Genomic DNA, 24,380 nt, shown 5'->3' with positions numbered 1-24,380 from the left:
TAGTTAATTATGGGTGTACCTTAAGTTGAAAAATCTAGTAGGAAATATGCTGGTGGACTAGAATCTGAGTGAAACTGTTAGGATATCATGAGGGAAAGCTGGCTGTTCTGATACTAAAGAAATTCCTAAACAACATGGACTAAAGGATATGTTGCCATTACTGTAAATAAAATTTTACAATAGTAACTGGACAAATTCTGGGCTGCTTCTGTATTGCATCTTGTCTCTGAACAAATTCACTGGGACTTGAAAGACTGGAATGTATCTCAATAAAGGAAACTTCAACCCCTCCTGTGAACCTGTAGTCTCCTGCAAATACACTATTGTCACAGAATGTTTCTGCAGCATACTGCAAGGGATTGCGTGCTTTGAAATTTGTGGAGGAGAGGAGTACTCAGTTTTCAGGTGTACACAAACTTTTTGAGGGATGGGGTGTGGTGGCTTTACCTATAAAATATTGTGAAGGGCAGGCAAAAAAAAATCAATGTCTTGTCAGTAGGGAGAATTTTTTCTTTCTTTTTTTTTTTAAGCAGCTGAGTAGGCTGGTGAATGTGTTTGTGATTAATGCAGGATTTTAAACACCCAGCAACTTACAGAATCCTAAATTGTCTTGTAGTAGTGGTGAAGGATTAGCTTTGTGAGGAAAGCAAGCAAAATTCATGTATGTTTTTTGCCCAACGTCATTTTTAGGGTAAATTATGTGCTTTTCATTTTGAAAAGTAAAGCCTTGTGAACCAAGCCATCTGACGTCCATGAGAGTAAAATCTTTGCAGACAGCTTTGTCAGAGAGAGGTGATCATCCCATAATGTTTTTGGACGCTTCCCCACCCCAATGAAAATGAAAAAGGTGTGTAAAACTTAAGATTCCTTTCCAAGTAAGTTACACCTCTGGCAAGTTTGTGTAATTTAATCTTCAGCAGCAGTTTTACTGGCTGCCAGGGATGGTATCCTGTAACTTGGCAGTCTCTCCGATTGTGTCTACGTATTCCCTAGCTGGCAAACAAAAATCTGCTGTCCCACCAGCAAAGCACAATAAACTCTTGCTAGTCTATTATGCCCAGTTATAACAAAACAAAGGGATACAGAAAGAAGAAAAGTTATGTTCTTAATTATTTTAGCTAGTAATCTGTATATATTTACTGGCATCTCCGAGAAAACATGCCAGCTCAGCGAGGTGAGATGCTGCCACTTTAAGGAAATGAAGGAAAATATGTGCGTGTGTATTTACAAAGAGTGCAAGAACACAGTGGTGTCACCCCATCTGCACATGTCACTCACAGAGCTGCCCATGGACTGCATCTCTTTTCACTGCTGTCACCAAAAATGCACTGTAGGCAACATTTGAAAACTTGTCAGAGGTGTGCCTTTGTAAGCAACCTGAACTGCACGTAAATTTTAGATATTACTGCTAATAATCCCCCTTTTGCATTGCAGCTGTTAATTGTTAGGGAGTTTGTATCTGCATATGTGGGGTTTCGTAGAGCTGCTGAGGTTTTAGCAAAAGTAGGGAAGAATCAGAAATGTTGGTATACTCAGGTGGGATAATCAAGAAGGTGTTGATAGGAAACAGCTGCTGGACAGGTTTGCCCTCCCTTTCAGTTTGTTTCTGATTGCTTAATTACCAGCTGTCTTGGCAGAAGTTTGTTGGGAAGTTTTTTGTTGCCATATGACAACAGCCTTGGTGCAAAGTCTCATGTGATTTGTGCGCTAATCGGATTAAAATTGCACATGTTATTGTTCACAAAAAATAGGTATAAAGGTTGTTGACTTCCAGACTACTGCAAAAAAGGTAGACAGGAACCCCTGAGCAGAACTGCCCAGGTACAGGGTAGCCTGTTTAATATTTCAGTTTTATTTTTTCCTCGTTCCGTAAACGTACTTGGGCAGAGCTAGTTCAAACACGGGCAAGCTGAGTTATGATCCAGTCAGGCAGATTTAAACTCTTTTGAGAGACTGTTCTGATGTGGGAGCCAAGTGGCAAGAGGAGCAAAACAGGAGTTGTGAGAGGCTGAGATCCTGCAAACAGGCTGGATGAGACTTCTTGGTGCATTGGTTTGGAAACACTTGGTTGACTAAAAGGTGGAACAGAAAAGAGGATGATAAAAGTCTGTCTTTGCAAAAGTATTTTGATTGAACAGCTTCAGAAATGGGTGAGATGCTGTTGGGTTTCCTGTTTACATTTCAGGTGTTTAATAACCTGAAGGGAAAATACATAATTTTAGCATTGAAAAAAACATTCAGTTCCTTTCATTGAGGTTTCAATTAAATTTTCATAACCTAAGTTCTTTACATTTTTTTAAACATTCATAAAAATACTACAGTAAAAAAAAAAACAACAGCCAGACCACTGATGATTACTCTTGGCTTTACCTATATCCATGATGTGATATTTGTATTCACAGAACTTGCATTTCAGGCTCAAACATTCATCTTTTATGTGAAGTAATTTAATCTTTAAGATGCTATGTTATGAATTCTAGTCAGATCTTAATGTAAACATTATAATGATAAAATTGATTAAACTATGACCATAGTAAAAGCATCTTTTTAGTGTGCAAAGTCAGGTAAAAGTGACAGTGGGGATGTGAATCACTTGCTTTGAATGTGTATGGGGGGTCAATTTAAACATCATGAATGTAAATATTCATTATTTACATTAGTTAGTGGAATTCCGTAGTCACTGCTTGCTGTGCAGCGGTCATCTGTTGCATCTGTTGTTTTGGTTTCATGAATTAACAGTATATTCATTTGACTCATAAGGAAAAATACTAGTATTATCGTACTTTTGAGTGATTCCATGTGAGTTCATAGCACAGCAGCTGTTGACTTGATACCCAAAAATCTGGAATCAGCAATAAATTTGTATTCCCCTTCAGTAGGAGACCATAACTGGCAATTTAAATTCTTACGATATTTTAAACCCATAAATGGTTTCTTAGTAGGTATGGTTCTAGTGGTAGATATTATCTAAAAATAAGAACTTTTGGTATGTTTTACACTGAAATACATAAAATAATTGTTTTTACTTTGAACCAATATCAAATTATGGAATGCTCCAAGAACTCATTCATAGGTTCACTTGAGCTATGATTTTATTTTTCTCAGTAGCTGTTTACTATAAAGTGTAAGTAACTGATAAAAATCAGACATTTTATGGTAAAGTTGTGATGCACTGTTAGTGCACGTATTTGTTTAAATATTGGATCTGTATTCAAATTTTTCCTGTATTCCTTAAAGTGAGATGAACTTTAATTAACATAGGATGAATTTAAGTTAGTGGTGGTGTTCCTCATAGTACTTCTGTGGCAGTTATGTCATTTAATAGATATCACTGAAAATTGTAGTCTCTTTTCACTAAAAGACAATATAACATGCAAGATTTCTCTGATGTTTTGTAATTTGTTGCTTTTTAGATTTTTATCTTGCTAATAACACTTTTCCTAACAAACAGTTTTGAAAAAATCATTTTAGAAACTAAAATCATGTCTCACTAGACAGTGCTTAATATCTGTGACCTTTATTTTTGTATCAGGAACATAAATATACACTTTTTTCTGTGTCAGTCATTGTCTAAGATTTCATCTTTGTTCTGCTTTCCATTACATACCATGAATTATATGAAATTAATTTAATCGCTACTCCAAACAGAAATTAAATGTGCCCTAATCCAGAGTTACGTTGTTTGCTTTTACAACTGTAAGTCATAAGTAATTAATTTTCCTTGGAAAATTAATTCGCTTACCATTCCCAGTAGCATCATATGTTGACACAGGGTTATAGATAGTTTAATATTTTTGTTCAGCATGTTGGCCTCAACTTTGGAAGACCTTAAAGCAAAACAAATTCAAATTTACTCAACTGTATATAATTTAGGGTTATTTAAAGTGAATGTTGTCTTTATTGCTGTCAACCAGCTGACGATGATAGTTCTAAAATTATATTCAGTCTTCCAGAAAACTAAAGTCTATGGACAGATGTGACTTATGTCTTTTAAAAAAAAAAAATAAAAAATTGTTTCACATCTTCGCATCAGACATTTGGACAACATGCCCACTGGAGCACCATCAGTAGTTGAAAAGTCCTTGGAGAACAGAACTATATATTACAAAGCCTTGGGATAGAGGCAAGTTTTTTTCAACACACCTTATGTTGCTTGAGACGCCGGTAGGTGATTCATTATTCCTTTTGCACTCAGAAATTTCTAAGTTGACTTAATCTGGAGCATTGTTTTGTTTCCTGTACTGTTGTGTGCAGAAGGGCAGCGCGTTGCAGCACCGAGGGGCAGCGCGGACCCTGGTGTGGGTGGCCCTGCTGGCCACAGCTGACTGTCCTTCGGAGATGGCGTGAGCAGTGTGGGCCTTCAGCCTTCCGGAGGCAGAGAGGCAGCTTTTAAGTCTAATCTTTCATTCAAGTTAAGCCTGGAGGACCCTTTTTTTTTTTTTTTTTTTTTTTCTTTCCCCTCTGCGCAGCTCCATAAAACATGGTGTTTATTACTTTGGTTTATTTTTATTTATTTAAGTCTCCCAGCTGAAACGCCAGTGATGGCAGTGTTGCAGTTCAAACAAGCAAGGCTTATTTTATAAATGTCCCTTTGTGGGTTGGTGGCTGCATTTTTGCCTGAATGCAGGGGGTCGGTATCAGTGACGTTTAATTTAGAATTTTGGGGATGGAAAATAGAAATTGACATTTAATTCCAGTGTAAAGTTACTGCTAGATCAGGCATAAAAATATTATTGCATTAGCAATCACAGGAAGAAAATAAACTGAGTGCATTGACAATATACAGTCACATGGCAGACTTGTGTAAAATAGAGCAGATGTAAGAAAATACTTTTTCAGATGCTTTTTTCACCACAACACATTTTTAGCAAGTAGAGAGGGTGCAGAAGAGTATTCTACTAACAGAATTAGGTCCCACTAATAGTGCCAGCAAAGGTAAAATTCACCTGTACATAGCAAAATTGTGTATAAATATTATCACATATCTCTTATACAATCTCTTACAGATACCTGCATGTATATGCAACATCCGTGAATGTGTTGAGAGATCTCCATTAAATTCTGTATCTGTTACTTTCAAATTCAAATATTTTGAGTTTCCTGATTCTGTGTAAGATGCTTAATGCCACTGTGTGTATCTGTTAATGTTAACAGGTCTCATTGGGTGTTGCTAGCTGTTTCATTATTATGGCTCAATTACTTTCAAAAGACTTCACCATGATATTTAAAAATACAAAATCTTCTGCAAAGAAAATCAGTCTGGTGATCTGAGTTTGGCCACGTACTTCCTGGCAGCCACGTACGTTACTGAAGGTGCAGCCTACCTACCACCTGTCTTCCTTACCTGGGCTGTCAGACTTGGCAAAGTGCAACTGGTACTGAGCCTGCAGAAGTTGTTAATTTCCTCATTTTCATCTACTCTGTGATACAACATACCTTCTGTCTCAGGAAAATGAGGAGGCACCAGGTCTATCCCTGTGTTATTCTTTCTTAGGGGAGCTTGTGCCGATTATGCATACAAGCAGCAGGCTCCGGACACCCTGCCCTAGTGTATCAGCATTCTCCTTACAGTTAACCTTCTGTGGTACTATTATCTATGTAATGTATGTAAATGTATAAAAATTTTGGGAGCCAACCAAAAGCTGTTGCTGTTCATACAGATTTCTTGGCAGTGGGAGTTTGTGTTTCTTTTGGGAATATTCCCATTTATTTTATAGTGACACTGTCTAAATTTGCAAGAAAAATGAAGTTAAAATAATTACTGTTTAAAAAAAAAATCTACAAAAATTCTTTCTTCAGGCAAAATTTATATTTTTGTGTTCCACTGTAGTTTTGGATTAGATAATTCAGAGTTGGCACTAATTCTGAAAAAAAACATTGAGCTATGAAGTACAATAGCAAAAAGCCCAAGAAGCATGAGTGAATGTGTACAGTGTCTCCTAATGTAAGTGCCTGGCTCTTTGGAGGCCACCAAGAAGTCTACAGTGATTGACGTGCATTCTGGCAAAGCTTTTTTTCTTTTTTTCTTTTTTTTTTTCCTTTTTTTCTTTTTTTTCTTTTTTTTTTTTTTTTTTATCCCCTGCAACAGTGTTGAAGTCAGTCAAAGTGTATAGACAAAGCTGAGTGAATACCAGTTTCCCCAGTACAGGGGCTATTTTTTCAGGAAGTCTAACTCAAACCAGATGTTATGCTTAGACCTAGAGTTTGTTGCTGCCAAGCATCTCATCAGAGGTCAGAGTTCTGGGCTCAGGGCCCTGCTAGAATTCTTTCACAAATTGCTATTCGGTGAGGTTTTAATCCTAATGGAAAGAATAATGTGCTTGTAAAATCTGCAGTTATTACAAACACAGTATACATATTGTGGACTTCAAATGACTACATATTTCATTCCCATAAACAGGGAATGCAGATGAATGCAGTGTGTAATAGTTTTAGACATTCAAACTTAAACCAACTATATAGTTTATACTACTGTTAACCATTTGCATTCTTAACACTCCTGTAAAATGAATAGTAATTTTGACTAACAATTGGCAGCTCGAAACAAAACAAAATGAAAAAATCTCCAGCACATTTTGACTTGTAAGCTGTTTCCTGAAGTAAATAGGAAACCTTATGCTTTTGAGAATGTTCAGAAAACACTTTGCTAAGGCACTAGGTTTGGCACGGTTTGTTTCTTTCCTTCTTTTCTGTCTTCTGTCTCAGTTTTTAAATAGTTTGGTAGCAACATTTTATGGTTAAGTTAATCTTACTTCAACTGTTGCTTCATACAGCTAATTATTCATCCCCAAAACCTCAGAGTAGGCTGTATATATCCCAGTTTACTAAAAACAAATGTTGGTGATACAAAGTTATAAGAACAAGGACTAGCGATGAAAAATCTCACTATATTTTTGTCTTCTTGTTGGAATCATTAGTGATCAATTTGTGCTGTGATTCTGCTGAAGAGAAGTTTAGATGTAAAAAAAATCTCAGGTAACTTTGGTAGTGTGCTGCAGCCTGCAGGTAGAGAAATGCAGCTTGATAAAATATTAAGATTTTGGATGTCAGAAATGTATGCTATAGAAAACAGCGCTATGGTGTGAAACTGGATGATGTAACTGATATCTCACTACAGTGAGGCTGTAGTGATGAGTTGTTTGAGTTTTATGTTGGGTATCATCTTAGTTTTCAACGAAGGCTGCTGAAGAATCATATCTGTATTTTGATAACTTCAAACTTTTAAGTCTTGAATATGTTCAGTTATATTAAATATAACTCTGCTATTTTATCTCATTCTAATTTATGAATTTTATGTAAGTCATAAACATATTTTCACTTTGGTGAAAAGTGTAACAAGAAAAAGATGGTGTCGTTCAAAAGAGTTAATGGTATCCCATTCGCACGATCATCTTAGCAATAGTCATGCTGGAAAGGAGATAAATAAGTATAAGGCAGTATGTCTACATTAATACTGTAAACTTAGAGACATGCTGAGGTGTTAATCTACTATGCAATCTATTCTTTTTTTATTACTTGTTTATTATGAGAAAACTGCATAGTGAATGTTGATGCTACAGTACAGTTGTTACCTTTTGGGGCAGCAATTTTTTCAGTACTGGTATAACTCTTCAGTAAGCATCTGTATTGGCTAGATTTGTTTCACAGCCCTGAATATAGAGATTTGTGAAATAAATCACTGCTACATCAGTCCAGTTATTGAATAGAAGTTGATGAAGCTGGTATTTGAATAGCAAACCCATTTTCAGAGATAGTACACATTTTTCAAAGAATAGAAAAAATAGCTTTGTTCCTGCTGTATCCTTTAGAAAGGAAAACGTAAGCTTTTCCATTATAGTCTACACTTGCAGAAATAATATTTTTCCCTTGGTTTATTGAGTAAATGTGACGTATGTTTGGATGTACAGAACTGAATGAGAAAACTTGAGTTCTTTCAGTGAGCAGTTTATAAATTTTAACTTTGTTTTGTTAGAAACTGTTTTTTGATTAACTGAGACTATTTCTTCTGTTTAATAAACACCTAAACCCCCATAAAGACATAGTACTTTTATTGCAAGTCAGATAATCTTGGTGCAAGCTGCTGCTTGAAGGTGAGAAAGCGAATATTAAACATGGATTGAAATTAATACGTACAACCTAATCATTCAGATGCAATAAGAAAAAGTGGAGACAAACTGCAATCTTATAAGAGAAGCTTTTTCATATTAATGAGTTTCCATTTGCCAATAATTCTGTCATTTGTAACTTGAATCATTCATCACCCCTGCAAATGGTTCTTTCAAGACGTTATTTGCAATTTTGTCTTGTGTTTTTGTCCTTGATGTTGTGAAAATGACCGTCTACTGTTACAGGAATGAAAAGAGATCTCATTCAAACATCTTTTGTGTTTCCACTTCCAGTGAAAAATGTTTTTCAAACCTGCAGCTGGTTATTTCTGCAGGAGTTCCCACTTATATTCAGGTTTGATTGACATTTTGAAATGGCAGCTTTTCATGAAAAGCTGTTAACTTGTAGAATTTGGTTATGGTACTAAGACAGACTGACTTTGTTCTACTGTTGGGGCCTGTCCAACCTAAACACAACCCTGCATCTGAATTTAATAGTGCTACTCAGCACAGGGAGCGCAAGCTTTTTTCTTTTTTTTTAATTTTTCTTTTCTGTTTTTTTAACACTGGTGCTTCTGATGTGTTTTTAAACCTGACCTAGTGGGTACTCATCCTGATATCTTCTCTGCCAGTAATTGGGTTAATTCACATTCTCCTCTTTTCTCCCTCCCCTAGGCTAGCAGGTTGTGCTAGGTTGCACTTCCATAATTTGAGTGATGGAATATATTTTCATTTAACATGATGAAAATAAGTGGAAAATGTTTTTTAATAACTGTACAAGTTCAGATAAAAGTGATTATCTGCCTTTATTACTATTTATTTTTGATGTTATGGACGTTAAGGGCAAGTTTATGATTTTAACAAATTTTCTAAGCAATGATTACCAGGTTAATTTCTATTAAAAAAAGCAAGCAGTGCATAACACCATTATTCAGCCCTTGTCTTTATCAAATTGGTCTTTAGTGTTACACCGGAATGTTGAAAGTGGGAAAGAGACATTATACAAAATCAGTTACCCACTGTATTTCTTGCCAAGCTTCTAAATAAGGATACAAAAGTACCCATATACATTAGTTGAGAAGGAAGGGGAGTATTTTTAGCTTTGAAACAGATTACTGTTTACATAAGGAACTGAAAAAAGTAGAGATCCAAGCATCCTGGCATCCATCACTGATGTCTACTGTTGTTTTACTTGAGTGTGAGAAGTAAAACACAAGAAATATCTGGGGTTTTCCACAAGTTAACTGTACAGTCCCATAAGAGTAAATTCATGTGATTTGTATGAGGGAGCGTTTGAATGTTGTTTTATAAGGAAATGGATAATACTGTTGTTGTCAAGTCTTTGTACATTGAGGTGATGATAGATTAGAAAACCTTATTTTCTGCATAACATAGGGTATCTGATCTACTGTTCTCTTAGCTAGCTAATTGCTTTTATAAAACCTTCTCTGTAGTTTGCACCTACCCATGGTGATACACAAATTGATTTAATCATCCAACCCCATGCCACTGTAGTTTGTTTAGGGTGCTGAGATGTTAATGTAAAATATGTCCTGCTTATTCTGCCTCTGAAATGTCTTCTAAGTCACTTGCGATAGGGCACTGGTACAGCCTCTTTTGGTTAGTGTTAAAAACCATGTGTGTTCTTGCTGTGAAAGAAAATATGATTTCCTTGATCCTTTTCTTTAAAATTATCTAGACTAAGTGAAAGTGAATGTTTTGTCAGATGCTTGTTCTGTAGTTTCTAAATTTTAACGTGAATTTTTGAGTACCAACCAGAAGATAAATTTTATGCTGATGAACCAGTTTACACTTCTGTCCTGTAATTTTGAATGAATGCTTACAAGCTTCAAGTGAGCTTTCGAAGTAAAAATTGCCACCCAGATGCTACTGTTAAAAACTAATACACGCCACCACTATTCCTCCAAGCGGTCAGGATACACAGGTACAAGCTTTTTGGTATAGCCTTAAGGTCACTGTGAAATACTAGACCAATTGAATTAAATGGCAAACTGCCCGCTGACTTTAAATGGAGCCAGGATTTTGCCCTTTCGCTCTATCAAGCCCTAAGGGCAAGCAGATTTCATTCTTCAACAGACCAAACACAGCAGTGTTTCAAAGGAAAGCTGAGCTGTTGTGAAGTTTGACCCAAACTGTGCAAAATGCAGAGGGCAGTACAGGGACCTTAAACTGCACTTGGAAGTCTGAGGGCTACAGGTAAATGGCTACTGTCCTCCGATGCAGTGGAACATGGTTACCGTTTTGAAATGCTGTCTTCCGTGTCATTTTCTATAGGAAAGTATTCTTTTCATGTGTTACTGATTGCAAATGAACATTCCTCGTTTAAAAGTAGGTAGCAGAATACAGAGAGCAGGAGAGACTTGCCATTGTGCTGCAGCTTCACACTGTCCCCATTCCAAGTAAAACAGGTTGGATTTTTCTTCTAATTGTCCCAGAAATAGGACTAAACATTAAAATTGGTAACTTTTTCTTTTATTGCATATTTAATGGTAACTTTATTCTTTCTTTAGCATTCTGTGGCAAATTTTCAATAATGTATATGGTCATGTCATATGGTATAGTCTTTTTGTTTTAAGGATCTGTTAAGACAATGTTTACCAATAAATTGGGGACTGAAACGCTATAATGATTTGCCATCACAGAAATCTTGGATTGCAAGATAAAACTTTAAAGAAAAATATTCATTTCAACCAAGTAAGTGTACCTTTAGGGTCTTCAAACTCACTGGTTTTACAAGAGCAAGTGTTACGCTTATTTGCAATGGTGTAAGTATTGTATATTATTATTACAGAGCAAAATGAAAATTCTTTGGTGAGCCTGGACTTTCTCTGCTCATTTATGTGGGCAGAATAATTAAGCAGCCTTGTAACACTTCCCTCCTGCCTGCCCCTCCCCCCCAATTCACTTTTAAGTTTTAAATTATGATACCATATTTCAATGTGACTTTTCAACTTGTATAGAAATGCCGCTGTGAACAAAGATTCTCCTACCTGTTTGCTCCCTTAAGATTAGCAAAAATTTAGACATCGCAAAACTTAAGAGTAAGTGGTCTGATAATCTGGATGTTCTTTGTAAATACTAAAACCTTCCCCATCCCTTTGGTGGTTTTTCCCCCACCCTTCATTCCTGCTGTGTACTCATCCTTCATTTTATTTTAATTTGGCTGATGGATGTAACTATATATTAATGAACTGGAAGAGGGGAGTTAAGGAAATGTTTCCCTTATGTCCTCCTAAATTTCTGTCTCTTCAGTGGAAGAGGTTTATATCAGTGATAGGTCCCATTTATTCCTAAATTATAACAAAACACTGCTTATAATGTTAATTAAGGCTATTCTAAAATAGCATTCCCGAACGTGCTCTCAATCTTGCCTTCTCAGAAGGCGCAAGTTGGCAGGGTTGCCTGCTGTCCTTCTGTCTCTGCAGCTGCTTCTCTCTACGGTGGTGTAGTAAATCCACGTTGCTGAATGTTATGTATGTATGTTATGATGAATTAATGCTAGAGATATCTTGGGTAAATTTGTTTTTGCCATAGCTTTTCCTTACTTATATGAGGGCCATTGTTAGAAGTACTTCACTCTGAGTAGCACTGTAAAGAACCCAGCTATTTTGCTGAAAACACTTGTAAGTGTAGGTAAGAAGGGTTATGGTACAGATTTTGTCCTGAAGAGTGTGCAAAATAGTATGTCCATGCTCTGTTTTCATAGCATTCCCTCCTTCTGTGTACACATCATTAGACTGTCTTTCTGTTTTATCACATCCTGAGATCTGAACATGTTCCTGTTACTAGGTGCCATATAATTTCCCAGTTCTATTTAGTAAGCTGCTATGCTTCTTCCATAATCTTTTCTGAAATGCCAGTGTCTGGACTAAATGGAGTATCTTAAATGTTTTGTGGGGATTTGTTTTTCAGAGCTTTGGGAACAAGCGTGCTAAGGCTTCTGTGTCTTTGAGTGTCTGCATCCTAAATTTTAGAGATGCCTTTCACAATGGCTTTTTTTCTGTGGGTAGGGTTTGTGCCTTTTTTCCTTCCAGTCACAAAATGCGAGGTACATAACTAAGACAAACAGAAAATAGATTAATATATAAATGATTTAAAGATGTGAATGCTTTATGAAACCTTTGAATCTGATGGAAATGAGAGTGAATTCTGGGCAAATGCAATCATCTTCTGAAAATGCTGGTGTGTATTTACATTCCTGATACCTGAAGAGACAGCAAGCTGGAACTGGACTGTATTAGAATGCTCTTGTATGTGACAAAGGAATTTTGATGCTAAAATTTCAAGCTGTTGTGTAATGTAATTATTGCATTGCAATCTGTTCGCAGAATTTGTGCTGCTTCTGCATTAGTAGCTATTGGAAATGTTCTAGTGCTGCAGCTCTCCAAGGAAACTCGTTCAGTAGCTAAGACTTGCAGACAGAATTTCAGATTGAGAAATGCATATTTTAGTGTGATGTGGTGCAGTGTGTGCAGGTGGGAAGAGAGGGGGAAGAAATTAAGCTCTCCTGAAAAATCTGAATCATGAGGTATCAATGTCTTTTTCTGAGGCACTAGAATCAAATGATGGAGAAGACTGAAAGTACTTAAAAGTTACTGAAACAATTTGAGCCATTCATCCTATTTGGTTGTGCATGTAAAGTGGTCTAGTTGATGTTGCTTGCAGTTAAGTAGCAGCAGGAGAGCTTGGGACCAGCTTTTGCAGACATTTTTCCCACTGCTATGATTTGATGACATCTGTGCTATTAAATAGTTTTATTTTCCAACTTCTTGTCCAGACTTTAAATCTGTTAGTCTGAGGGGGTAGCCTACTTGCATTTAAATCTTGATTGCTACTTGAAAATAATTTATAAAAGAGGGCAGCTTAATGTGTGGGTTTTTCTCAAGCTGTGATAATCAAGACAATTGCTTAATGAGAAGTGGTTATTAGCTTCTAAAGTGAAGGACATTTAGAGATATGTTTTAATTGTTTGCCATTGAGGCATGGGACAACTCAAAACAAAGATATAAAAACATTTGTAAGCTGACCCTAGACCTTGCAATCAGAGAACATAGTGATCAGTGCACAAACATCATAAAATATTGGAGAAGCAAAATGTGTGCTTTTTGCTTCTGAGTAGTGATGCTAAAGTTGCAGGCAGGAAATGAAGAATTGTGAGGTTGCAGGCAGGAAATGAAGAATTGTGGTCCTTTCTTTTTCACTTACTACTGCTTTGGCTTAAGAGAAATTACTAAGTTCTTGTGGTTTTGATATGTCATTTGTAAAACTGGGACTGTTTTCAGGTACCTGTATCTCAGTAGCATGAAGCTTAAAGGTTCTGCAATGTTTGTGCATGTATGGTTGTGGCAGGGGAGGTCATTGCTATTCTCACTTCACAATGTCCTAGCAAAACCAGCACTGTTACTGTACCTACCAGAAGTTCTGTCACCTACAGGTCAACATATACAGATTAAGTACACCAAAACCAAAGGGTCACCACTGTGTATCTCTGTACTACCAGCTATATGTTTCTGAAAGTTTGGAAGAAGTTAAGAGTACTTTAATGTTTTATTAAGAGACTCCATAGTTTTGGAGGATGTACTTCTGGAATGTGTGGATTTTCTAGACTTTGATCTCTTACTGTTGTGCCATGCTGCTAACCCCCTTTTGGAACTGCAGCTAGTCCTGATCTGTTGAAAGTGTTATATCTTTGTGTAAGTCAGAAAGCAAGAGTCTTCTGCCTGGCACTGAAATGTTCCTGAAGACAGAGCAGAATGTTGCAATTAAAACATCTTTGTATAACTTCTTTAACCTGCACATCACAAGCTTTTTAGAGAAAAAAAAAAAAAAAAAAAAAAAAAAAGCTTATCATGTGGGCAGTTTAGGGTTTTTGTTTTTGTTTTAAATAAGCTAAGCTAACAATTTTAAGAGGAAATTGTTCTGGCTTTGTGATGGGAGAGCATTCCATGCAGCACAAAATCACCAATGCTATTACTTTTTAAGGCTGCATTTTCCTCTTCACATTCTTGACTGCCTGTGTTTTGTAAAGAGTAAAAAAGAGAGTGGTTTTCTGAAACTTTTCCTCTAATGCAGCTTCATATTGTCTTCCTTGAACTTTTCTTAGTTTTTACAATCATCATATGACAAGCTAATTACGATTTGAAGTCTACTGAACTATCTACCATAGTTAATGAAAAGTTCCCATCTCCTACTAGATTCTCTTTTTAGGTGAGATGAGCATATGCTCGATATTGAAGTGGCTAATCAGTAAATTGTGATAGGTCTTTACTCCAGCTGAATAAACTTAGAAGTGTGTATTTGCAGGCTTGCCTTTGGATGTAGGAATTTTATCTGAAGCTCAGGTGGTACACACCAAATCGCTGTGTGGCTGAGACCTGCATCCTCAGTTACATCTCACTGAGATGAGGTTGCAGGCTGGGAATGGCATTAGCTGTCCATGTGTCTTTCTTCTGTAGAACATCTGTCCTTCTTGGGACAGAGTTAGTGATGATGACTTGCCAGGCGTAGCTGTCTTCCTTATCTCACTGTTATTTGGACTACCTCTGCTCCTTGCATCAGCCTAGCCAGCCATGTGCTGTAGACCTCTACAACACTTGTACCTGAGCTTTCTTACCAAGCTTTGTGTGTTCCAGAAGGTGAAGCTTGGCCATAGCTGATCTAAGGTGTCTCAGTTGTCTGATTTCTGATCAGAGCAACTTCTGCCTTGTGTGAGGAAATGTTGAATGCTTGATGCCTTAATCTAAGTGATTTAGAACAACTATTGTCTTTTGGTGCTCTTAAAATACAAATTTATATAGAAAGGAACATCCAATAATTTTTTTTATTTATTTAATAATTCTGGGGGGTCGTAGTATAAGTAATAATTTTCCAAAGCAGGCACAAATTGAATAGGCTTATCTAATCATTTGATTGATCCATCTAGTACCTCAAACATAAATAAAACTTCTATTGAACTTCTGTCCATAATTACCATAGTGGGACATCAGCCAGGGATTTCAGTGGAGCAGGCCTTGATGATTCCGTGTTGCTCTTCAGGTTGGAAAGTAAGGGTATGCTTCTGCAAACAGCGGCGGGCAGACATAAGTGCTGCAAAATCAGAGGTGGTTTTCATTCTCTTTTTGCTTGATGGTATGTCAGCTTGCAGCTGTAAATGTTTGTACAAATACAGAACTCTATTGCCCCTCCCTTAGAAACTTTAGCAAAACCAAACCTGAGGCAGTACTGTTGCTTTTTGGACTAAATGCTTTTATAATCAGAATTCGTAAAGATACTTTAGGAGTTTCTAAACTATTGGATGCTGAATTTCCAAATACTTTTTCTAATGTTATTTTTTTTATGATTTCCCAAGCTTGCCTAAAAGTTGTTTTGGTTAAGCTTTTGATCCTTTATAAAAAAATCAGATTTTGCAAGGGAAATAGAGGTCAATCTTTAAAATGAATGATGCCATAATCTGTAATCAGATTACACATTCGCAATTAATATATTCATATATGCAATCGTTAGAAGCTCTGACTTTGTAAGTAGTTTGTAAACTTTGCGAGTTGATAATAGTGATGCAGTGATTATTTACAAGTCTTCCACTAGGGAATACCTAAGAAAGCTTTGTTCCAAGCATTTATTATTATTTTGTTGCACTACAAAATTTTATATTATTTTATAAGTTTACAAATAATTTAAACATTGTATTTTTTTTCTAATGTTTTGAAGAGGCCTTTTGAAGGAATTTCCAGACCTTGACTAAAAGTAAGGGTTATGTTATGAGGCCACAAATCACAGTGTCGTGTCAGGGATACTGGGGAAATAAGTGCTCTTTGATTTGTGCTTTTTCCCCTCCTACCTGCTGAGATCTTATTTATTTTTAAAAATATGTATATTGCAAGACTACTCAATTGCTATTTCCATGTACAAGGTAGTGCATGCATTATACTTGTTTATGCCATTCTACTAGTTCATTTCTCACTTTTTATATTATGCTAATCGCTTTAGTAGTAAGTCATATGCTGTCAATAGTGATGGTGGTTCTGAAATGTTCCTTGGTTTTGAGAATGAAAGAAATGTTGGTGTTCTCTTTCACTTGTAAAAATTGTCATTGAAGAACTTAATTTTTTTAGTGCTGACAAGTTAGTGCAGCTGATTTGTTATTCGGTCCTGTCAATTTTTCAAACTCCAATGTGCAAATATTTTGCTTGTGCTATATATGTAATAAGGGAAGTACTAAATATACATTATAATCCAAATTTTGTTAAGCTTAGTGCAGAACAGATTTTTAGAAGGCACAAACTTACTGCATCATAGAGATTTTTTTGTCAATTATTTATGCTTCTGCTTTAAACATAACTTGCTGTTACATGTAATGAGTGGTGCTGAAAATGGTTTCAATTATCAAAGATGTGAATGACACAATGGATGCTTCTGTGCTCTGCCTCTTGAATCCCTAAACGCTGATACTGAACATTCTGTTTTTTAATGTTCCCTGGTTTTCTGTTAGCTTGCAGTCTTCCATGGGTCATTCAATAAACACTACCCTGGATAACTTTTTGAGTTGTCATATGTCAATCAAACTGAAGTGCATGCTTTTTAGTAAGCAGAGAAAATAAGCTTCCTTTATTTGATTTTGGCTGTGTCTTCTGCAGGGCACTGTCTTGTTTTCTGTTTCATTCCTAGCTTATTTTTGCCTTTAGTTGTGCAGTGGAAGAGCTTGGGGATCAAGTGGGAAGGAGTGCCCCCTGAAAGCAAAGGAGGAGCCAGAAGAGAGGGAGAAAATGAAACAGCAGGATTTGAAAGTGTTCTTTAAGCATATTCAGTTTGAAGTTATCTATTTAAAAAAAAAAAAGGGGGGGGGGGGAGCGGTGAGGGGAATGTGTGAATGGAGGGGTTGAGGTAAGTCAAATTACCTAAAAGTTTTTCCCAGCAAATGTTTCAAGAGGTGGTGTTACATTAATATTTTTTCCCTTCTTAATTGTATCATGTCTAATTTTGTTGGTGTGGGATTAAAAAACTGCTGAATGTCCTTGTTTGGCATACATGTTTTTTTCTAATGAGGGAATGGGTGTGTCATTGTATTAAATACGTTCTCAGTGCAGAGCTAGCATGAGTCACCTGGTACAGCAGTAGCTAAGTGTGTTTGGATACTAATTGAGAAAGCTAGGGAGCATGAGAAGTTGCTTATATTAAACATCTAGGATACAATCAAATGCATAGCAACTGATACATTTTTCCTTTCTAGAAAATACCCTTAAATTAATTTGCATTTTTGTTGTAGTTTTTAATAATATTGCAAGTACCACATTCTTTATTAGGGTGAGAGGAACTCCAACATGTCTTTAGTGGAGCTGGAAGACATGCAAGTATTTATATAGATTTTTACCAAGCTACTCACATCTCTGGGGGGCTCCCTTTGCTCCAGGTGAGGCCAGTGGGAACTCTACACCCAGGAGCTGCTGTTCTTCACCCATCAGCTGCAGGGTGATAGATGGTCACTGACTTCAGACTAAACAGAATTCCCACAGATAACCAGGCTCACCTGGGCTTTGTGACTTCTGCCTTGTCCCTCTAAAGATGTACTATTCTTTCTCCCTCTGTCAGTGTAATCTGTTGTTGTTGTTATTTTTCCCCCTCTTATCCTTTAGCACTTTTCAGGAAAATCCCCAACTGAAGTTGTTGCCTTTCAGCCATGTGATTTAGGAAACTCCACTCCTGATAAGGTCCCCTCTTTATCTTTCTGTAGTATTGCAGGGTATCCCCTATATTTGTGGAGCTTTAACAGCCCCAGAATGCAGGTTGGGTCTGAAATTGAAATGTAAGGCTTTCTATAGAAGTTTGGACAATCACTTTTGCTAGTTATTGGCAAAAGAAAATGTCCCACTGAAATATCGAGGAATTATGTGGTTGTTTATAATTGCAGTTCACATTGTTCCCCCTTAGCCACATAACAATATGTTTCGGAGATTGCTGCTACCTGCTCTGGAAAGGGGAGGGTGATTTTTGATATATGTCACTTGCTGCTAGCTTGCTCACGCCAAGAAGTTAGGTTTAGAAATCAGACATATTAGTAATGGGATTGAATTTGTTTAACAAGTTTAGCAGTACTATTCCTTCTGTTACGACACAAGAACAAGTAAATATAACATGAATTCCAGCAACTTGCAAGTAGCTTGAAGCTTTTACATGATAAAGTATGCATTTTTGTTTTGTTTTTTTTTTAATGTCAGAGCTGACAGACTTTGTTTTTGTTTTATCATTTTCTTGGAAAATATAAATCCATTTGCCTCTCTTGGGCTATTTCAGTAATAGTAGTATGCTGTTAAAATAAACAGAATTTGGAATTTTGAAAACAAGAAATGAGTCAGAGCTAAGTACATAGGATAACAATATATTCTATAACAATATAACATTTGGAGAAACCACAAACAATCTTCAAAAGAAGTTCTTGAAGTTAGGTCCTTTTATCAAACATCAGAGGCATAAGCTTGTTTTCTTAGAATCTAACTGAAAGGGATTTTCCAGAGGACACTAGAGATTGACCCCCCCCACCTGAACTTTCCAACTTTTCCACCTGAAAAGTAAGGTGCATTTTTTATATTTTTTTTCTAATTCTACACATGAAAAGGTACTTCTCGTTACACTGTTTGTGTTATATCAATCCTGCCATACTTAAGGGCTCGTCCTGAGTGCATTTCTCTTTTGTGGTTTCATAAGCATTTGAAATGCAGCTCATTGTATGTAGGCCACAGCAATAGTAGAGGAAGGTTTTTTCCTTTTTCAAATTTTAAAAGACATTTCCATGGATTGAATCTGTGTAAAATAAAGCTTTGCTTGGGATGTGTTGTCTCACCTAATTTCTCACTCAGTAAATGTCATTCAGTTTGCACAGTTATACCACTGTTTAAAGAAAAGTAGTTTTTCAGGAGGCATGTTCTCTAGTCTCACATGCTAATATTAAAATTCATGGATACAGAAGCTAATGGCAGGTACCAACAAAATAATGGTTTATGAGGTGTTAGAAGTGTCTCAGGACTTACTTAAAGACAGAAAAAAATAAATTGCTTTTACTTCATTGAAGGTTGAATTTTGGATTCAAAGAACAAGTGAGGTATAATTTGATCAAAAATCAAAATAGATTGTCTGATGTGCAGCTCAGGTCTTATTTAGGATGAATATTGATCTTGTTATAATACCGTAATGCTGAGCCTGGGTCAAGAACCTGCATGTTGCTGCCCAGAATTGAGAACTCCCCTCCCCACTGTGTTGTGACCAGCATCATTAGGTCATGTCTGCACCATGTTCATAGGCTCTGCAGGGTACAAATAATTCTTGTTCAACTGCATTGAAAGGTGCCTTGCTTGGCTCTTGGGTTTGGTGAAGTAATAACAATGCACAGGCAAGTTGGGTCGATGTCTACTATTTGTAAATGTAAAATAGTATTTAAAAATTGCTGTGTGTTGCAGTAGAATTTTAAGCTGTCTGAATTTCTCTTTCAGAGGCATGCAATAATACCGTATTTTCTGAAATTAAGATTTTATAGGGGACCAGGAAAAGGTTACCAAATGCATTATAGTTATGTGTATTGTTTTAGTATGTGTGGGGTTTTTTTCAAGCTGTCGAAGGTAAAGAGCTTAGAGTTGTAATTTACTTCTGTGTAAAAGCTTCCAATTAGGGTCTAGCACTAGTATAGTGTGTTTGATCAGGCAAAGTCAGTGTACTGGTCCACCATCTATGCTCATACAGACTAAGTACAGCCTCCAGGCTTCATGTGAACAGTGGTTCTCTGACTTGATAAATTAGTCATGCTGATGACAAATTTATTTTTACAGTGTCTGTACTTGTATACTGCTAGAAATAATAAGAGAGGCTATTTAGAATACTGCTTTCCTTTTGTGTACATCAGCAGGTTTTTGAAACTGGAAAATGGAGTTGTTACAGTTGTAGTCGCACCCTTTCAAGGAACAAATACATTCTTAGTAATGTTAATTATTTTCTGTGAGTGTTTGTAGCTCTTGAAACTGGGTGACACAGCAGTCCTGCTCTCTGCTTCATACCATATTAAAAAAAAAAATATCTGAAGTATTGGGATATAATAATAGGACAAAACTATAATGTGCATAATAGACAAGTGTTCTTAAACACTATAGTGTTAAACATTCTATGCTGAGTTTAATGCAAGTATATGAACTTAAGTTATTTTGGCTTTTTAGTATGGGTTTGCAGAATGGTGGTTTTGAAATATGCAATATAATCTTTTTTTGGTGATTTTAACAAAATTGCCACAGTCTAATTTGAATGGTAGTCATGATCAGAAATCAAAATATAGCGGCCTCTGATTTTTCTCCAGGTTCATGAACGTAAGTTGCATTTGGGATACTCTTTATAAAAATATTAGAAAAATGTAATCGTTGAATTTCATTTACTGATCAACTACAATGATTTACTACAGCAGTTTCAATAAAGTAACTTAACTTTATGTGTCTTGTTGCCTGGCTCACTTGAGAATTCCTTAGAAAACAAATACTAAAACACAGTTACAGTGCCTGTTATTTCTACAGGCAGGTTAATTTTCTAGTCCACCCCACGAAAAACTCAAACCAAACAGATGTCTAAGTACTTCCTAATGCTATCTGTGAAGCAAGGTGGCTTTGTTTTCTGTAGAGTGATGATAAAAGAAACTTTGCAGATTTGCACTGGACATCCTGCAGTTTGTCCCTTATCTCTGCTGGCCTCAGTTTCCATAAGCTGGGGGTATCGATCCTTTTTATTGCTCAGAGATCATAATACAAAATGAAGTCTTCTGCTCCAAATATACTGTTCCAGCAGAGAATATTTCAATGGTAGTCATTTCTGAGTATCCTTGTAATAAAACCTTGGTAATTTATTTGGGTGGTAAATTCAAGATCATGTTTGAAAATTGAACCAAAGGACATGCTCCTATCTGTTAAGCATAGCTGTTGGGGCAATTCTGCTTGATTTCGAGTAAGCTCCTGATTCAAATGGTTCAGCTGGCTGACGGAGCTAGTTTCTCCTGGTTTTGTAAGGGGAGTGGTGGAGGCAGTTGTGGTATTTGTTCCACGAATAAAGACTGTTAATAAATAAGTTACTCTGATTAAACAGAGAAGACAATACTGAACAGTTTTAGCAGGTACACACTCATGCATAGGGGTGTATATTCAGAGTTAATGTTAATATGAAAATGTTTTATTTCGCAGGATTTGCAGGGGATCAGCTGAAGCAGCAATCTGCCATGTTGGCGTGTGGAGGGATCGTTAGGGGCTGGGGCTGTGCAGCATAGAATTCTGCATAAGCACGCTTTGAAAGTAGCCTTGCATATTGGACTTGAGCACTATTTGTGCAGGGTTTATTCTGATGTGCTTAATGCAACAGTTAAGAGGGATTCCTGTCTTTACAGATCTGTTGTAGCGAGTGAGTAGCATGGAGTATGGGTGCTTCTAGTGCGAATAATCTGATACCACCCCAGTGCATATAAATAGTACATAGAAGTATATAATACCATCTAACCTCTGATATTTGAGAAGATGAGTGAAATTGCTGGAAGACTGGAAAAGGCACTTCACTTTAAACCTATCTGAAGTGTAACCTGTTAGCAGTAGGAAGCCTAGACAATGATATTGGGATAATAAGGTTTTTAATAAACTACTTTTAGAAACTAAATTCGTAATCCTTCTCTGTGCTTTGTATCAATGTAAAGAGGGATGTGGAAATTCCTTTGTTACTGCAAAAGGAAGCTGTAATGGTCAGTAGCTACATCTTGGGAGGCAGATCTGCAGTCTGGAAAGTTTTCCTTAAGTTTGCCACTGAACGTCATTCACTAACTGAGTGTGTCTTACTTCTGTGAGGTATTGGTAGGTTGGGGATTGTTTTAGCCATGCTGTCTTATGCTTATCCTGTTCTGTCACATCTGCCCATTCACCTTTTCTTTATCTATGTGTTCATGTTCATGCTGTGATGTCCATTCCAAGTGGTATGACTGTTAGGTGTTGCAGTAATAAAGAACAACTTGGGCCATGTCTTCTTTTGCTTTTTTTTAAATGATGACAGTCAAGCAGGAATGCAGTTAAAAAATGCAAATAATCTTTGAGAGACCTGAGAACTTATTGTTGTCTTGGCAAAAAAATACACAGTTGAGTATTACAGTTTTTCCAGATTGTGTGTATTCTGTCACATGAATTTTACACAAACTTAAATCTTCAAATAAATGCCAATTTTGTATTTGAAACTGAGGATCTGAGAGCACTGGTCTTTCTTCCACTAGCAGAAGTATTTCAGGATGCTTAGCTTGTGATTGTGATATATCGTTCCCTTGTTTTGGGCAGAGTACAACTGGCTGAATTGCTATCTAGGTTCACTTTCAGCAGACTGGAAATAAAGCTTCTGCTGAATCAAGTGGCTGCCAACGAACTGCTTAGAAAGATTAGGCCTGATCTATGGATTACCTTCTTTGCTACACCCTATGCTATAAGACACTGTGGAGATAATTGCTAATGTCTCTATTCGAAATCACGTAACTGCATGTTATTCCTTCTGAAGAATGATCATCATCTTAAGGAATGAGACTGAAACCTAAGGAAACAGCAGTCTACCCGTACTCTCTGCCACAGACTTTATATTCCAAGTAGTTGGTTTAGAGAAAGTTTTTTAGAGGTGGCCAAAACTTGCGACAGTTGATGGAACTTGTTAATATAACTTCTGAAACTATATAATAAACAGCTTCCCAGTACCTTGGAGTCAGTAGCTTTTCCTAAAAGCGGAAGAAAATTTTGAATACTCTGCATATTTCTTTTCTTCTTTTGCCTGCCTTCATCATAATGAGAACAATTGTTAAATTAGTATCTTTATCTTACTAAATTTTTAATTTGTGGCTCGTTATAGAAAATCTAGCCCAGTATTTGGCAGCTGTACTTGGCGAAGAAGAGAAAATAAATGTGAGTGATGTTTCTGAACAGTTTTATTCTGGTTCTTGTACTGTTACATAAATGCATCCTTGCATGAGCGTGCTTGTGGGCTGGAAGCCTCTATCTCTAGTACATTACCTGGCTGATGACAGGAGGAGGAGGGAATATATAGAACATCCTCACTAAGAGAAACTGTATCTTAAGTTAGTCAGAAAAATCAAAACCATAAGACTTCTTTTTAAGGTGTGGTTTAAGGTGTGGTTTTGGTGGTTTGGGGGGGGGGGGGGCGGGGCGTGATTTACATCTCCTTATTCAGAAAAGAAGCCATTGTGTTGCAGTAGCAACACGTTAGTAAGTAGAAACCGTCATTTCATCTGTTAAGTGTAAAGTAAGCTTTGTGGTTGTGAGGCCAAGGCTGTGTGCAAATGCCCATACTTATGCATGTACATGGCTTTTTGCATACAAACTTTTTATAGGAGGAATAATACTGGTGAAATTTGTGCTTTCTGTTTGTAACTTCATTTTGTATCGCATCATGAAAATACATCACATTACCATTACCCGAAATGAGAGGGCTATGAAAATACACTGCCATAATTTTTAAGATTGTTTCAGTTATTAAGCACTGCTTGATGAACTACCAATATTAGTAAGCTGGGATTGATGCTGTTGGCATGTTTACTTTAACTGTTAAATCTTTAAAAGATCTGAATAGCTTAGAAGGTAAAACAAAGTAGTTGATGAAGTGTTTGGGTGTCTTGGCTTGGATCCAGCTTGATGTCCTAAATGAATGCATCACAAAACCACAACAGATCAACCCAGATTTACATGAGTGACGTATAAGAGCCCTGAAGCGAAGCCAACATAGTGATTGAATTAGCTCCTGCATTTAGAGAGGCTTCTCCCTCCAGGTCAGACTTCTAAGCACTGATGGGCTTCTGTGGGGAACGTGCAGTTACAGATTGAAGTATGCCTACATTGTGGAAAAAAAGAAATCTTAGAGCTTCAGAACTTTTATCTTTGACAAGTGTGACTGATTTTCTTTTGGGCAGGGAAAAAGGAGAAACACCATGAACAATAATGGAAAAAATCGAAGAATTTCCATTAGTGGTGCTTTGGTCAAGGACCTGCCAATCTTCCCAGAAATATCTGTTCAAAATCTGAAACATTTTGTTGCTGCAGGGCTGATATGTACCTTATGTATTGCCCACCCTCATACAATACCTGACTTGTTCTTTTAATAAATAATAACTGTACTGTAGCGTGATGCTCATAAATAGGACAATTTTGCAAACATTTTGTGTGCAGGTGCAAAAAGTACAGCATTTGTGATCTTTCCTCTAAATACCTT

General features: G+C 36.6%; 1 protein-coding gene across 4 annotated transcripts in view; it reads left to right on the top strand.

Moving 5' to 3' along the window:
* Positions 1-24,380, top strand: part of SRBD1 (S1 RNA binding domain 1) — a 128,462-nt gene that overhangs the window by 83,718 nt on the left and 20,364 nt on the right. The window lies entirely within an intron of this gene.

Source organism: Falco biarmicus, chromosome 12 (genome assembly GCF_023638135.1).
Source record: "Falco biarmicus isolate bFalBia1 chromosome 12, bFalBia1.pri, whole genome shotgun sequence".
In the NCBI taxonomy this organism is placed as follows: Eukaryota; Metazoa; Chordata; class Aves; order Falconiformes; family Falconidae; genus Falco; species Falco biarmicus.
This window is presented reverse-complemented; position numbering and strand designations above follow the sequence as displayed.